Source organism: Triticum aestivum, chromosome 3B (genome assembly GCF_018294505.1).
Source record: "Triticum aestivum cultivar Chinese Spring chromosome 3B, IWGSC CS RefSeq v2.1, whole genome shotgun sequence".
Lineage (NCBI taxonomy): Eukaryota > Viridiplantae > Streptophyta > Magnoliopsida > Poales > Poaceae > Triticum > Triticum aestivum.
Window position 1 is genome coordinate 24654088 of NC_057801.1, and position 14772 is coordinate 24668859.

Here is a 14772-nt window from a genome sequence, read left to right on the forward strand (position 1 = left end):
CGTGACGGGCGCTCTTCCGTCGGGTTGGCAAGCTCCATGGCTTTGCAAATGGCGCCATGGATGGGACATTCTCCCATCCGGGAGTGTCCTAACTCAGGGGTGGGGTTGGAGAGTGGCTGCCTCTTCCCCTTTGGCATGTTGTCATCACTGGTAATGCCCCGACTTTGGATTTCTGGACGCGCCTGGTGTGGTCTCCCGGTGTCTCCTCGGCTAGTATTTCCCTTCTGTGGTGCCGGTGGATGGTGCGGCCTTGGCTATCTTGTGCCCTTCTTGTGCTCTTGTGTCTCTTCACACGACGTCAGTGCACGTGTATGCGAAGCTATCCGGGTGTGTACTCGGCTCTCCGTTATGCCCTCCGAATTTGTTGATGGCACCGTTGTTTGTGTTGTAGCCTCGGTAGCAAGTTGTTCTTTGTGTGTTTGGGGAAAGCTTCGCAAATGGTACACCTAATTAGTGATTGATGTCCATTTGTGTTTTATGGTCCACATTGGCGAAGCAAAAGCTGTTCGAGGGAGAGGGCACCATCTATTTCGTAAAGAAACTGACCTGAAGCTATACACAAATATTCATCAAGATATTTCTTAGAATCGAGAGCTCTACATGCCTCTACCAAGACATTTAAATATACTAAAATGGGCAAATACACCACATTAGAAGAGTCACAAATTAGTCTATGGAGAAATGTAATTTTATCTCTCTTTATTTGCGTTTCTCAGATTTGGAGGGCAATCTGACTAACATAATATTTTCATAAATTCTCATAAGACTGTCTTTTAAGACCACAACAATTTGCATACTGCACAAGTGTATTTGACATTAGAATTCTATAAAAGGATTGTCTAGTATTGAGCAACATATCATGGTTAATTCTGTTAACTGATTTTGAAAATATATGGATGTATGTGCGTATCAATGAAAAATGACACACATGTAAAACAAAATGAGTAATAAGGAGGTAAAAATGTTTAATATAAATGCGCCAGCTCTAGTTAACTCCTGGAAATAAAATTTACGAGAAGATGATTATCAAGGATAAATGATGAACGGAGACATGAATTTTTGAGTCTTGGAAATATGTAAAATATTTTTGATTTGTTATTTTTTCATGGGAGGTTTAATAATTGAACGACCAATCTGTCGGAGTTGAGACGACGAGCTAGCTGGACCGAGGTGGAAGACGAGGTTTTTGCCTGCGCAAACTTGCCGCAGTTTTCTGATCTCTTTCTCTCTGTATTTATTGAGTACAACGAAGGAAATGGGGCTCGTGGCCTCCAGACTATGCGCCACTACGATCCACAATGTTCGTGCCATCCCACGAACAAATCAGTAGGGCGCAGGACTCGGTCTAAGTTGTTGGAACCTCGAGCTAATCTCGCTACTGACGAAACTGACGAACCTGATGAAATTGAAGAAGAAAATGCAGCTAACGCTAACTGAACTAACTGAACTTGGAAGGTTTATTCTAACAATCTCCTCCTAAGCCTTGCAGTTCCTACTTTATTTTCGTGATACCGATCTTGTTCCTCAGCTCCTGAAACTTGACTCTGCCCAGTGGCTTCGTCAGAATGTCCGCGAGCTGAAGATCCGTGCTGATGTAGTCCACTGTGATCTTCTTCTCTTCCACGTAGTCCCTGATGAAATGATATCGCAGGTCTATGTGCTTGCTGCGATCATGGTGGACAGGATTCTTGGCAAGTGCAATTGCTGACTTGTTGTCCATCTTCAGTACAGGCGCATCAGCATTTCTTCCCGTCAGGTCCTTGAGCAGACGGGTCAGCCACACGCCGTAGCATGCCGCCGCCGTGGCGGCCATGTACTTTGCTTCACAAGATGAGAGTGCCACCACCTTCTGCTTCTGCGACTGCCAAGAGACTGGACTGTCGCCAAGGTACCAGAGGAGGCCGGTGGTGCTCTTGCGGGTGTCCGGGTCGCCGCCCATGTCGCTGTCGCTGAACCCGGACAGAATTGTGCCGCCGCTCCTCCGGTAGCTGCAGCCGTAGTCGATCGTGCCCGCAATGTAGCGTAGGATGTGCTTGACCGCCGCGAGATGCTCAGTTGTTGGCGCCTCCATGAACCTGCTCACATACCCGACGGCAAAAGAGATGTCCGGTCGAGTGTGAACCAAGTACCTGAGACTGCTGACGAGACTTCTGTAGTCGCTGGCGTCCGTTGGAGGAGCCTGGCTATCCTGGCTGAGTTTGAGCTTGGGCTCCATCGGTGCGTGGCAGGGGTGGCAGTCCACCATGTCGGCCTTCTCCAGTATCTTGCGTGCGTATGCAGCCTGCCCGAGCGTGATCCCATGCGCGCTCTGATGAACTTCGATGCCAAGGTAGTAGGTGAGCAGGCCGAGATCACTCATGCGAAATTCAGCCATCATCTCCCCCTTGAAGCTGCGGATGTCGTCGTCATTCGGCCCGGTGATGAGCAGGTCGTCCACGTATACGCCCACCAGGAGTCCGCGCCGCACGTAGACGGCATGCTCTGACCTGCTTCTGGTGAAGCCCAGAGCGCCGAGCATCGCGTCGAGCTTGGCGTTCCAGGCGCGTGGAGCCAGACGCAGACCGTACAGCGCCTTCTTGAGGTGCAGCACCTTGTGTTCTTCACTGGCGACGACGAAACCCGGCGGTTGACGGACGTATACCTCCTCAGTGAGCTCGCCGTTGAGGAATGTGGACTTCACGTCCATGTGGTGAACGCCCCAGCCCTCCTGTGCAGCGAGAGCGAGCATGAGGCGCACGGAGTCGATGCGGGCAACAGGCGCGAACGCCTCGTCGAAGTCGATGCCCTGCTGCTAAACGAAGCCCTGTGCAACCAGCCGCGCCTTGTGCTTCGTCATGGCTCCGCTCTCGTCGCGTTTGACCTTGAACACCCACTTCAAGCCGATGGATTCTTGTCCTGGCGGAAGATCAGTGAGCTCCCAGGTCTGATTATCCTCGATCGAGGCGATCTCCTCCAGCATTGATCTCCTCCAGCACGGCTCGTGTTCAGCTTCAGAGAAAGTGGACGGCTCTTCTACAGAGGTGAGCAGCGGCTCATCCTCCTGATCGCGAGTCGTGCACGGGCGTGGACCGAACAGGTCTGTCACGCGGCGAAACCGAAGAGGGCCGTGGGCATCGACGCGGGCGTCAGGCCTCTCCGAACACGGCGTCGGGGGCGTGGCAAAGGTGATCGGCGTGCTGCTCGACGAAGATGCAGAACTCCCTACCGTGCCGGGCGTCATTGCCGTGCTGGGTGTCGCCGCCGTGCGTGGAGTTGCAGGCTCGACGCGGGTTGGAGTTGCCGCCTCCACCGGTGTTGCTGCCCCGTGGTCATCTGTCATGTCAGGGTTCTGCAGCTCTGAAGATGGTGTGGCCCCGCTGGGAGGCTGGTGCGGCGGCGAGTTGTGTATGATCCTCCCTGCCATAGCAGGAACGCGGCGCACCTCATAGTCAACGGTGAAGGCGTTAGTGCCCGCGCCGTGGGCCTCGGCGTCCCAGTTCCAGTGCGCCGCCTCGTCGAAGACAACATCGCACGTCACATGGACGCGCCCACCAACAGGGTCGAAGACGCGATACGCCTTGCCCCCTTCCTCGTAGCCGATGAAGTCCATCGGCGTTGATCTGTCGTCGAGCTTCTTCAGGTGTGGGCGCACATTCTTGACATGCGCCACGCACCCAAAGGTGCGGAGGAAGTGCACCGCTGGTCCCCCGCCGTGCCACGCCTCGTACGGTGTCATGTCGCGCACGCTCTTGGTCAGTGCGCGATTGAGAATGAACACGGCCGTGGTCACGGCCTCGCCCCAGAACCTGTCGGGCATTGCCATCGCCTTCATCATGCTCCGCGCCATGGCCACCACCGTCTGGTTGTGGCGCTCAACCACCCCGTTCTGTTGAGGGGAGTATGGCGCCGTGAGCTGACGCTGAACGCCGCGGTCAGTGCGGAGAGCGCGCAGCTTGTGCCCGGTTTCCACCTCGACGCGCTCCTGGAAGCGGCGGATCCCGTCCAGCGCCTCGTCCTTGCTGCTCAACAGGGTCAGCCACATGTACCTGGAGAGTTCGTCCACCAGGAGAAGAAAGTAGCGCCGGCCTGACGGAGTTGCCGGAGTTATGGGCCCGCAGAGATCGCCGTGGACCAGCTCGAGAACGTGCTCGGCCCGGTAGTTCGCCGCGTCCGGGAACGGAGCTTGGCGCTGCTTGCCGGCCAGGCAGCTGTCGCAGAGTTGGTCGACGTGGTTGATCGCAGGCAGGCCGCGCACCATCTCCTGCCGGGTCAACATATGGAGTGAAGTAAAATTCATATGCCCGTACCTCGCGTGCCAATGCCATGCATCATCAGTGGTGGTGCGCACGGCCAAGCACACCGGCCGGCTTAGCTTCATGTCATAGGGGTAGAGGCGGTTGCGTGCTCTCGTGGAATGCGCGAACACCTGTCTGCGGCGATCGCTGAGAGTGAACACACCACCGGTGATCACTGACTTGCAGCCGCTCTCGTCGAGCTGCCTGACACTGACAATGCTACTCCGCAGGCGAGGGATGAAGTAGACTCCTGTGAGCACGCGGTGCCCACCGTTGCAGTCGGTGAAGAGCACAGACCCGCGTCCGCAGATCGCCACGACCAAGCCGTCCCCAAACTTCATGGTGCCGCCGACGCGGCGATCGAGATCGTTGAAGCACGCCGCGCTGCCCGACATGTGGTTTGAGGCGCCCGTGTCGAGGTACCACTTGGAGTCGTACTCCTCCTCCGTGCGCCCGAGGTGGACCACGGCGTGCTCCTCGACGAGGTCGACGTAGCCGTCGGAGATGTCGCCGGCGTCAGTGATCGTGCACACCTGCGCCATGAGGAAGGTTGGGTCTTCCTCGTCTGCTGCCTCTGCCTGTGCGAGGTTTGCCTGATTCGCCTCCTCCCTCTTCTTTTGGCGGCAGTCCCGAGCCCAGTGCCCGGCAATACCGCAATATCTGCACTTGTCATCGTCGGTCTTTCCGTTGCCACGCCCGGCGCGGCTGCGTCCACGGCCTCTGCCGCGTCGACTGCCGCCTCGCGGCGCGTTGCTGCTTGAGCCGCCCCGCCCCTTGAGGCGTGCAGCCCATTCTTCCTCCATCATCATGAGCCGGCAGACGCCGGCCTCGGCCTGCTCGAGATCGTATCTCTCCTCAGCGGCCTTGAGCCGCCCGGTGAGCTCCTCCGCCGATAAAGTGTCCAGATCGACGAGAGTTTCCATGGAGAGTGCGATCTGAGAGTACCTCTTGGGGACGACGGAGAGAAATTTCCGCACAACGCGCTTCTCTTGCACAACTTCTCCGAGCTGTGCCATCTGGGCCACCATGTTCGAGATCCTCATGGCGAAGTCATCGACGGTCTCGCCGTTGGCGAAGCGGATGTCGTTGTACTGCTTGGAGATGGTCGCGAGCTTGGCCTCGCGGACGCGCGCCACGCCGAGGCGCATCGTCTTGACGGTGTCTCACGCCTCCTTCGTCGTGGCCTTGCTGGCGAGGGTGGGCGCCATTTCCGGTGGCAGCCCGCGCAGGATTGCCTCGAGCGCCAGCCGATCGTCGCTGCGCTCCGCCGTGCCCGTTTGCACGGCGTCCCAGAGGTAGCGGCCCTCCATCATGACCTGCATGAGAACGGCCCAATCGGTGTAGTTGGTTCGGGTCGGCTGCGGCCACGCCGCGCCACCGATGTCGCGCCATCCGCGTCGTGGGTCTCTCGGCCACGGCAAGCTCGCTGCTGTCGGAGACACGTGCCCGTGAAGTGGACGTCGACTGGCTACCACCCGAGTCGACTGGACCCGCCATTCCCACGATCAAGAACCTGCTCTGATGCCAATTGTCGGAGTTGAGACGACGAGCTAGCTGGACCGAGGTGGAAGACGAGGTTTTTGCCTGCGCAAACTTGCCGCAGTTTTCTGATCTCTTTCTCTCTGTATTTATTGAGTACAACGAAGGAAATGGGGCTCGTGGCCTCCAGACTATGCGCCACTACGATCCACAATGTTAGTGCCATCCCACGAACGAATCAGTAGGGCGCATGACTCGGTCTAAGTTGTTGGAACCTCGAGCTAATCTCGCTACTGACGAAACTGACGAACCTGACGAAACTGAAGAAGAAAATGCAGCTACCGCTAACTGAACTAACTGAACTTGCAAGGTTTATTCTAACACAATCTATAATACCTAAATAGTTGATCCCCACTACACTAATTCTTTCGACATGCAGCCATCCCACATCAGCATAGTTGGCACGTCAGCAGTTCAGTTTCATCACCCAGTAATTGCCAAACAACGTGGCACTCCATTTCACCCAGTACATGCAGCTGTGGAAGCCCATCAGTCTGGCCCTATGTCTCTGAAAGAAAAAAGCAATTTCCCTGCAGTACGGCGGTCTCTTCAACTTCGCCATCAAATGCCGCTCGGAGCATTAGTTATTCCTTACTGGTCCGTGTCTTTTAGAATACCCCAATCAATAATCATCTGCCTCCTCCGCTCTTTTTTCTTCCTCTTACCAATCTCCCTTTGCCTCTCGCATTGGCTACCTTTCTCAACCTTGATTGTTTTGCTTCCATTGCCGGAACTGCACGGTGTCACATCCAACGTGGATTTACTTGGGAGCAAGGAGCCACAACGATGGTGGATAAGGTAGCTGACTCGCTGGGCATTGCCGCCGCTGTTAATTGCCGCGATCGGTTGCATTATCGTCCGACATCACCGACGAATCAGCACCCTCGACGATGCCAGTATATAGAACAACTGTTGCCGGTGCCAGGTAGTGTGCAAGCGCCAGTGTAGAAGTACAGATCAATAGGTGCCCTCTACCGGCGCAACCGTAGACGTATAGTCCACTGTATCGGGCTCAGGCAGCATTTGAGCGCTGCTGCAGATCAATAGTTACACCAGCGGCAAAGGCAACGAGAAGGTGCTCCTTTTTTACTCTTGTCTGTCCTCTTCCTTCGGTTGTTTGTAGCGCCTCCTATCCCCTATTTACAACATTTTTCTGAATTAATTTCAAATCTTGGAACCTTTTGTTCTATTGTTGCTATGTATTTTTTAGGGAGGAGAATCAACTACCGTTCCTGATGATGCCCAGTACCATTAGTGGCAAAAAAAAATTCTGTCCTTGAAGATATGTGTTGGTGTCTTTTTGGATCAGGCTCTGATCGTTCATGCCCTTTTCTCACCCTTCAAATGTTTTGTTGTCTAATTTTTGCTCGGCCTTTTTCCTTTTTTTTTGTTTACAGGTCCCTACGCCTTCAAAATATCTCCTGTCACACGCTCCCTCAAATGATTGTCCTTGGAGCCAGCATGCGAAGAACTAGAGGAGGGCGAGGATCAGTTAGCTAGCCGCACGGCTTCCTATTATATCCCCCTGTCTTCTTCGTCTCTCGCTCTCTCTCTTTACAGGTTGGTGGAGGGTGGACTGCGGTTGACATTGATTTTTTTAGGAGTTGACATTGATTATGTGGGTTTAGATATGCTAAATTTATTGTTTAGAATCACAAAATGTTTGTAAATTTCTTTTGAGTCAGTGGAAAAAAGGAGAGAGAGGAAAGTGTTAAATGGAGAGAGTCGACTAATCAGAGACTTTTAGGATCTTCTTTACATCAGGTAAATCTGTCGGCCCTGTCCGTTTTTTTCTTTATGTTATGACTCTTTGCTGCTTACTTCTATCAAGCCATAGGGAAAGTCTATGATGAATTTGGAAAACTCGTCTCACTCTTACTCTATGGCTCGGACTTAATGGGGGAAGAAAACATCTTCCAGAATTTCTTTTTTTGTTCAATTCTGGACAAAAAAGAAAAGGAAAAAAAAGAATTTATAGGGACATTGTTACCCCCTATATCCCCTAGTTTATATTGTAGGAACAATAAAACAATTTAGCAGTCTGACACACTTACGTCCTTGCAAAATGTTTGGATAAAAGTCTTCATCTTTACGATGTATTTGTTCTTTCCTTTTGTCTGGACATATGTTGTTTAATTAAGAGGAATGACAAGAATAATATTCGAACGATGCTATAACACAAGATAATTTTCGAACGATTCTCGGACGATGCACAACATCAAGCTATCCATTGCTACTGCAAACCTAGACATCACTGTCGAATACTCCATCACGCACAGTTTGTTCGGCAACTGTAATATTCCTTCCAGATTTTAGTGTGTGTGCTTTTGACTAAACTCGCAACTACTGAACTTGGTTTCTTCAAATAGCTGCGTGATTTTGGCAAAACAATTCGTACTTTGTCCATACATGTTCCCTATTGTATTGCTCTAATATTTTAAACATTCTTTGTTTCCTAGGGAGGTGTGAAATAAATCAAAGTGACAACACAATGTTCTCCGGCGAATGATTGTTTTATTTAGTAAGTGTAGCATATTATAATATCTATGGCAGCTTCCTTTTTGTACAGTCACATGATATAAGTGGAAATTCAATTTGGCTCATGGGGCCAAAAATAATTTTTCAAATGTCAAAAAAATCAAGACAAAATTTTATGTGATCTTAGTGACATGAAAATGATACCTGTAAATTTTGAGGCAAAAGGGTTAAGCATTTTGGCCAACGCAAAAAAACAACAAATTGAAGACCAAATGTCACCCCAAATTTGTGTTTTTCACAGGTGAAACACTGCTGCTCCGTTGTTTCGCATGAAAATTTTCAAGCATGCTTGCGATGATAACACTAACATCTAGAAAAAAATATCAGCATTTTTTTATTCTGTTTACATTTTTTACTGTTCATGTGGGAGCATATGCTCTCAGGAGCCAAAACACCCCTCCCTGATATAAGGCATGTCAATATTTTTACACAATGTTTCATTTCCCCCGCACACAGTGTTTTACTTTCTCTTTATTTTTATCATAGATTCCCGCATCAACGCGCGGGGTGTCATCTAGCGTAGGTAATTGCCATACCAGAACCATGGTTGTGTGCACCTGATCTTTTCTATTTTACTTGTCCCGCATCGTTCGCTTGTCAAGTTCTCCTGTGATGTGGTCGGTGGCACCGGTATCTGCATCGGTTTATATCAAACCCATAGAAGTTAGTGACCACATTATCTCCCTTCTCCTCATGATAGTTGTATTTTTCGTGGGTCACCAGCCTTGTCGTGCGCCACCTGCATTACACCTTTTACAAATCTGACATTGACCATGAGATTGTGGTTGTTGTTGTGCTCCATGTGTGCGTCCTTGGTAGCCACCATCGCCCTTGCTCAGTTTCCAAGTGAACCTTGTACGGATATTTCTCATGAAAAGTGCTCGGCAATATGCTTCAAAGTGCAATATCATTCGCACATTTTTCCTACTAGAGTTAGCATCAACATTGTATGGCAAGCATCCAACACTTTCATTATCAACATCAATTGGTGTCTGCTCCATGCTCATGGATTTTTGAATCATGAGAATAACATGAAATTTTAGTTTGTGTGAAAATCCATCATTTGGATCTTTCATGGGCTATAGTTACTAATATGGTTAAAATATAGTTATCGAGTTACATGTACTATAATAACCAACATGATTCAGGATGCTAATTTTAAAGTTGCCAGGCTTCCCATGCATATAGTTACCAGGCTGCTCACACTGAAGTTACCAGGTTGCTCACAGTGAAGTTACTAACATAATGATTATGTAGTTATCAAGCTGCACAAACTATAGCTACCAACATAAGAAAAGTATAGTTACCAGCTACACATGCTACATTTTGTCCAATGCGTTAGATCATATTCACCATCGTAGTACTCATGTAGTACATTGGTGTTTTCCACGAAGAACTAGTTTTGGAATCGACTACCCATGAGTAATCCGACAACCTACATAATGTTCGCTAGTAACAACACATGAACATTATGCATAACTCTTGTACTTCCGGTGATGAATCTCAACCTAAAAAAGTTGAAATGTTGCAAAAAGTTCAGATTTCATGCCCAATAACTTGTTTGTAGACGGTCTGGTAACTTGTTATTGACTAGTGTATGTGCATGCGTGTGTGCTGTGCGTGTTGTTTGTCGGACCAACGATTTTGGATCGTGTTATAAGGTGTTTACTCCGCTCGCTTAGGTGGCCGAGTCATCGAGTTGATTGTACGAAGCCTCATGGCTCGTGTTTTCATGACACATGTATCAATTTTTGGCGAGTTTAATTTATTAGCCGGTCAATTCTATTTTGCTATATGAAAATGCAATGCTTCTGCCGGTTCTAGAACCAACTTGGTGGGAAAAGCGGAAGCCTCGAAAAAAGAAACATTTTCTATTAAAAAAAGTATATTTCAGTTACAAAAAGCATTGTGATATATTAAGATACTTGACATATACTTTTCTTAGATATACACAAAACATACATAGATGTTCACAAACACGAACACACACCTAACCTCGCTCGCGCGCATACTATACCCGTGTGAGCATCTCCGAGGACTAAACCGGTAGGTTTTAAGATTAATAAAGTCGCCACAGACATCTTGTAGGGGACGGACACATCATATCACCGGAAGAATAGCATCAAAAAGAATAAAATAAATTGAGAAAAATACAACCATGTATACTTGGCATATACGCTGACCATGCTGCGCACCCTCGACGTGTTTCCTTCCATATTCCTCCATGTTCATAAGCCCGACACTATCACCATCAGCACAGAATAAAAGCATCACCGTGGGTTGTGGAAGGATGAGCTTTCATGTGCACATGTGCTACACACGAGTGACTCACTAATAAGAACGGTGCTTCATGCTCACGTTTGTCTGGTATAGAGTTCCCCTTGTCACCCCAAAGGGCAAGATGGCGACGCTGAGGCTGAGCCCAACATCGACGCTGGAAACCATCACTTGGTCGCCCAAACTGCCACGGTTGAAGAAATGCAAAACTGCAGGAGCGCCTGCAAAATCAGCTTAGCTCGTTTTTTCTACCTTCTTGGGGCATTTGTAATCGAATCCTCAACAATTAATTCCTCAAACACCTTCTCAAACCTTCACTTCTTGAATATGAGCAGTTGAGAGAAGTGCAGAGCTAACCAAATCCTCAAACTTAACTCATGAAACGAACTAGGCCCCATATTAAAGCCTTTCTCCCTCTTCTTACTTCTACATTCTTCTCCGTTCTTCATCTTTTCCTTCCACGTGGTTAACGATGACTTTTAGCCGCTAGATAATGCCATAAGCTGGGTAGGAACTAGAATAGATATGCTCCATAACAGCAATTTCATAGAGGGTCATCACGCGTGATGTAAGCGCGCGGCGAAGTAGTCGAGAAAGCCGACAAAATTCGGCCATGGCTTCTTCGTCTGAACGGGTTTTTCCCTTCATCCCGCTACTAGTGGCGCAGTGCCATGGTCCAGAACATAGAGATGCATCGGAATCGGCGATGGCAGGGCCACCACTTCTTTTTGTAGGTTGAGCTTTCCTTGTGTAGTGCTCCTCCGCGGGGGACTTAGCTACCCTGATGTACTGCAGGGTGCAGTTGGGTCACTGACAGGTGGGTCAACGTGCATCTGGGCCCACATGTCAGTGGCCCAACTGCACCCAACAATACATCAGGGGAGCCTCTTCCCTCCGCAGGAACTGCAGCTCTGCTCTTGGCCAGAGACGGTAGTGAGGACCGGGGCCAGGCAAGGGCGAGGAGGCGGAGCACCGTCATGGCCAGAGACGACGGGGAGGATGAAAAAGTGAAGAAAAAAAGTTCGTCCGATTCTTGCCGGAATTTGGCGACCGCAGGTCGACGGGGTTGCGGAGTGTCGGCCGGCATGTGGGGTGGTCGCCGGAGGCATATAACGTAGCTAGGTCGACGCCTACGTGGAAGTGACCGAGCAAGATTGAGAGGCGGCCGCGCGCAATAAAAGGAGTATTTTGCTGAGAATTCATTTTGACTAGTCAAAATTGGGAGCCGGTGGAGACTTAATTTTGCAAAATTAGTACTCTCTTCAAAAGTTATGTGTCTATACTTGTCAAATTTGCCGCGAAAGAGCAAAGCTCTCGTTACTTTCTCATCAGATATTATTGTTGCTAAGCGATCCATGGAGCGATACAGTACACGTCGTGTTACATTAATGGGATTAACCGGCACACAACACATCCCAATCGATCCTACCGGCCGACAGCCGGAAGATTAGTGTAAAAATCGCGCAACTCGTTTCTTGGGTGCGACGGCCTCGATGTCCTCACCCAGCGGCTACGCCGGCTTGATCAAGTACTCCCCGTGCTTCACCTTCTCCACCAGCGTGATCTCTTTGGTCGGCGCTATTCCAAAACCGTCGACGAGCAGGGTGTACTTTGGCTCCATATTATGCCCTTTGAATTTGTCGGCGGCACCGTTGTTGTGTTGCAGCCTCAGCCGCGAGTAGCTCTTCGTGCATTTGGGGAAAGCTTTGCAAATGGTACCCCTAATAAATACTTTCCGTCCATTGTATTTTGATGTCGTTCTAGAAATATAACCTGTTGGACTTGAAGCTATATACAAATATTTATCTAGATATTTCTTAGACTTGAGAGCTCTACATGCCTCTACCAAGACATTTAAATATACTAAAATGGACAAATACACCACATTAGAAGTGTCACAGCTTAATCTATGAAGAAATGTAATTTTATTTCTCTTCATTTGGGTTTCTTAGATTTGGAGGGCGATCCTAACTAACCTAAATATTTTTGTAAATTCTCGTAAGACCACCTTTTAAGACCAACATAATTTGCATACTGCATAATTGTATTTGACATTACAATTCTGTAAAAAAGTTCTAGTATTGAGCAGCATATCGTGGTTAATTCTGCTAGCTGATATTAAAAAATATAAGGTTGTATGTGTGTATCAATGAAAAATAACACACATGTAAAACAAAATGAGTAATAAAGAGGTAAAAATGTTTAATATAAATAGGGCAGCTTTGCTTAATTCTTGAAAATAAAAATTATGAGAATCTCAATTTTCTTTAGTTATATAATAATGTTAACCCTCCCGTCATAAACTAACCTTTAGTCCTAGTGATTTTAGTATAATTTTTCTAAATATAGTTTATTCTTATATAACATAGAATATAGAATGTCATTGTACTCACTACAATAAATAAGAGTATTTTTGTTAATAACATGTTTAACAATAACTGAGTATTGATGAATAGGACGATTATTCCATTTTATCAAGAACGGCTTGGTGACAACAAAATCTTGCCTTGCTTTCCTTGTTACCAGATTCTTAACTAAAAGGTAAATAAGGCTAAAATTATATTAGAAAATAGTTATCAATGGTAAAAACAATGTATAGAGACATACTTTTTTAAGGCTTTATAAAAATGTAAAATATTTTTGAGTTATTAAATTTTCACGGGAGTTTTAAAATTTAATGACCAATGTAAATAATTGGCATACAAGAACCATTGGTTTTGTGTACTTGATCTTTTCCATTGTACTTGTCCCGCATCGTTGACTTGTCGACTTCTCCTGTGATGTGGTCAGTGGTACCGATATCTGCATACCAGTTTGTATCAAAGCCATAGGAGTTAGTGATCGCATTACCCCTTCTCCTTGTGATAGTTGTTTTTTTCGTTGCAACGTTGCAAAAAATGTTGCAAAAAGTTGAGATATCAATACCTAATAACTCTTATGTAAACAATATGGAAATTTACGCACCCATTCCTAGTCTTGCGGTGCGTCGTTTTCGGTCACTTGGGTGTTAGAGTCGTCGACTCGTTTGGTACGCGATCTCGAAACTAGGGTGTGTGTGTGCGCAGGGTGTCAACACCTTCACTTAGTCGACAAAGTCATTGAGTTGATTGTAGCGAAGCCTCATGGTTGGTGTGTGCGCGCCACAAGTATCAGTTCTTTTGTCAGTTTTCTTTTATTAAATAATCAATTCTCTTATTCTATATCAAAATACAGAGCTCCTACCGGTCCTAGAACCGACTCTCCGAGAAAAGTGGAAGCCTAGAAAAAAGAAATATCCTTTATTAAGAAAATCTATATTTTAGTTAAGAAAAATTGTGATATACTAAGATATTTGACATATACTTCTTTTAGATACACAAAACATACACAGATGCTCATAAGCGCGCGCGCGCACACACACACATACACACACCCCTAACCCCAAACGCGCGCACACTGTACCCATATGAGCATCTTCGAGGACTAAGTCGGTAGATCTTGAGATTGATAAGTCGTCACAGACACCTTGTAGGTGACGGCCACATCATATCACTAAAAGAATAGCGTTGAAAAGTCTAAAATAAGCGAACCAACACGTGGTTGGATGGTTAGAGAGACAGTGGTATCCCCAGTCCACCAGGGTTCAAGTCCCGGTGCTCGCATTATTCAGGGTTCAAATTCCTCGCCTGTTCCTGAATTTATTTCAGGATTTCCGGTGATGCGCATATGTATTAGCACTTGCGTCTGTACTGTGTTAAGAAAAGTCTAAAATAAATCTAAAAAAATGCAACTATGTATATTTGGCATATGCACTAAGCATGCTGCGCACTCTCGATGTGTTGCCTTTTCTCTGTCTATGAGGTGTGTTCCTTTCATATTCCTCCATGTTCATAAGCCTGACACCATCACCATCAGCACAGAATAACAGCATCACCGTGGGTTGTGTAATGATGAGCTCTTCATGCTCACGTTTGTCTGGGATAGAGTTCCCCTCGTCACCCCAAAGGGCAAGACGGCGACCCTGAGGCTGACCCCAACCTCGATGCTGGAAACCATCACTTGGTCGCCCCCAACCGTCACCGTCGAAGAACTGCCAGAGAGCCTAAAAAATCAGCTTAGCTCGTTTTTCGTATCTTCTTGGGGCATTTATAATCGAATCCTCAAC

The 14772-nt window shown here is 47.8% G+C and overlaps 1 long non-coding RNA gene across 1 annotated transcript; it reads left to right on the forward strand.

Moving 5' to 3' along the window:
• The first annotated feature begins 269 nt into the window (after positions 1-269).
• On the forward strand, positions 270-7773 carry LOC123064470 (uncharacterized). The gene is made up of 3 exons (XR_006430705.1): positions 270-280; positions 5522-5527; positions 7499-7773. It is a non-coding gene; the product is annotated as an uncharacterized lncRNA (long non-coding RNA).
• Positions 7774-14772: the final 6999 nt, after the last annotated feature.